This window comes from Atta cephalotes (assembly GCF_000143395.1).
Source record: "Atta cephalotes unplaced genomic scaffold scaffold00046, whole genome shotgun sequence".
NCBI classification, from domain to species: Eukaryota; Metazoa; Arthropoda; class Insecta; order Hymenoptera; family Formicidae; genus Atta; species Atta cephalotes.
In genome coordinates this window covers 1,872,563-1,875,886 of record NW_012130110.1, presented here as the reverse complement: position 1 = coordinate 1,875,886, position 3,324 = coordinate 1,872,563, and positions in this window count along the sequence as shown.

The following is a 3,324-nucleotide window of genomic DNA, read 5'->3' as shown; positions in this document are numbered from 1 at the left end:
TCTCTCTCTCTTCTCTCTCTCTCTCTCTCTCTCTCTCTCTCTCTCTCTCTATTATATCTAAAATTATATATTATATAATATATAATTTATACAATTAAGAAATATGCAATATAAATAAAAAAAAGCTGAGGAATAAATTGACATTTTCTTTTTTATATAAATGTGAAGTAAATGCTGTTAAATGCTTATTAAATACTTGGAGCAAGTACGTTTTTTTTCATCAAAGTACAAAATGCTAAAAAGAAAATATCTTAATTTCAAAAAAAATAAAAGAAAAATATCCAAGATAATGATGTTGTTTAAATGATACTCATTCAGCTTAATTTTGGAATGGTAAATTTTAAATTAAGCTTGCTTAATAAAAATTTATAAAAAACAAGAAAATATATTGTAGTTGTGGAAATTTTTGATAACTGATTTGATTTCGATCATCTCGCTGAAAGACATCCTTCCTCCGTTTTTTTTTTCGAACTTTTAGCAGCTTTTAACAGTAAGTTGAAAGTAAAAAGATAAAGAATAATTCTAAAGCATAGTAAAATAATTAACATTAAAAATGCCAAAACATTAATTAAAAATATTGGTTACATTCAATAGAAAAAAAAACTTTGCAACTATTGTTAAGATTTTTTTGGTTCGATTGGTTTATACATTTTGATCTACACTATTAAATTTATAGTGTCAAATTATATTCAATTTGAGTTATTTTTAATCATATCTAAAGTATCAAATTTAACTCAAGTTTTATTATTTACTAAATTAATATAAATTATTTATTATTTTCTTTAAAATTACCCACAGAAATAAATTTACATTTTGACACACATAGAAGTAAAAGATAACAGAATGTTTATTAATTCAAAAGAGATCGGGTTGCTCCTTTGATTTCTAACAGTGTAATAAGCAAACTAAAAGCAAAAATCAATTATATAAAATTGTATAATAGTTGCAAAGCTGTTTTTTTTTTATCAGTTGAGAAAGATCTAAACTGGTGCATTTTATAGTCTTATATGCTGCGCATTCAACATACGCAATCTATAAATAATTTAAAGATTGTGCATTGTGTCGTGAAATACCCGCAACGCAAAGTGGGATTCATTATTATTATCACTAGCATAATAACAAGTGATCTGTTTAATGACCCTGATAAGATGCCGAAAACCGAAACATGTGGGATTGCGTGATATTCAACGTGATTACGACCATGCGGGGGAAGACGATAAAGGCACAATCATGTAATCGACTCGTACATAGGAATCCGGGTATCGACAGTTGGTGACTGTCTGGCGGGATGCTATCTTGATCTTTAAATCTCGTCTATGTATTATAGGCATGAATCATACAGACCTGAAAAAAAGGAATAAAATGGTAATACTATTGGTATGATTCATGTTTCCGGCAGATAACGTATCGTTACGAAATTCTTATCTTTCCACGTGGAGAACTCGATGGCGGTCGAGCTATAGCCGACGATTCAGGCTCATTTGGGAAAGGGAGCTCTTACAAGACAAAGCACCTTGAAACGCGCAGACATAACGTATAACATGAGAACACAATGCTAGGCGGGATGTCGCAAGGTCAGGCTAAAATAGCACCTGCGAGCGCTCACGGCGGTATGTCCGTGCCAAGTTTATCAAATGAAATGTCACTTGCATTCCCCATTACGCGTAACGCATTATTTATCTTACGCGTTATTCAATCCTTGTCTCGAGGCTCATGTTATAAGACTTATGATTCAACGTTGTCGTTTCCAGACGTTTTTATAGTCGAATATATTTTTAGTCGAATGTAAGTTGACTGTCTCGAGAGGATTCGGGAGGAAAATCGTTCACTAAATGCTAAAAAATGACATTGCTAGTTGATATCGAAATGGCAAGGCAATTGGGAAACCGGAGTCTAAATTGGCAACCGGTTTTTGACGAATGACATACTCACTGCGAGCTAAAGAGACGCAACTCTCACTCACGTCAAACGGATAGCCTGACACTAGGATTCCGCGTGGCGCATTATCTTCAATTTTCTTCCTGCTGCCTGCAGATACTCTCACCAGACAAACCCACAACCGACGGCCAATGTCGACCAATGTCGACTGAGCTGCAACTCGACGACGATCGTCAAAATATAATAGCTATAGAGCGATCGTTCGTCATGTTTCCGCTGCTGACCAATAGAGAGTGTCAGTTAATGAACTGTCGTATCGGCAGCAGATTTTTACGTAGAGATCTCTTCGTTAGCGATCTATGAACATGTCGATTCGTCATGTCGATCAATTGGAATTCGAGCCAAGAACGAGGGCATACAATATCCATCAAATTCTTTATCTTTTTCTAATATTAATTTCTTCCAATATAAATTAGCTTCTCGTCTGTTTTTATCAATGCAGATTACTCGAATCTTGGTTTATTATCTTTTTTTAGAAGAGAAATTCTAAGAATTAATTCTATTTCAATGTAGATTAACTTTAATCTCAATTTAATTTTGCATTTTTTTCTAGTTCTAAAAATTATATAAAGTACAAACAAAATAAAGTAAATTAATCTATATATTGATAGAACATTCTTAGAATTGGAAAGAAATAAAAAACTAGCAAACTGAGATTAAAGTTAAAGTTCTACTTTGATAAAAATATGCACAAGGATAACTTCGATGAGACTTCGATTAACTTAATCAGTGATTAATTTGCTAATATCTGTATTTTATTTCATTATTTTGTCAAATGTGAATAGAATTATTTAATATATGGAAAAAATTGAAGACAAATATTATATATCAATGAAAAAAATTTTTTATATTTCTAAAAAATTTTCATATTTTAAATATAAATAAAGATTTCTGAAAAAAATACTTCAGATTTGTTAAATTTTCTTTGAAAATTATACGAGACATAGAATATTTCAAAATTTACACATGTATATAAAAATGATAAAATTCTGGAAATTTCAGAAAAATTATATAAAGAATTCTAAGAAAAACTTTCAAGGGTGATTGGAAATTTTGCTCGAAGCAATTCTGCCGGTTGAATTAATCATCGATCAAGTTAATTAAAGTCACCTACAGGTTCGCAATATCGTATAAATACATATCACGTTGAAACAAAATAATACTCTTTGTTATTTAACAGCAAATATCTGTACAAGTTAGGCACTCGCGTATGTCACGAATTATCATTCGTGTAAAGGTTCATATACATAAAAGTTTCGTACGCTGGGTGTGTTATATCGATCGAAAACTTAACTCTAGGGACATACATTGTCATGTATAGCTATAACGCCTGTAAAATATATATATTATATATATATATATATATATATATATATATATATATAT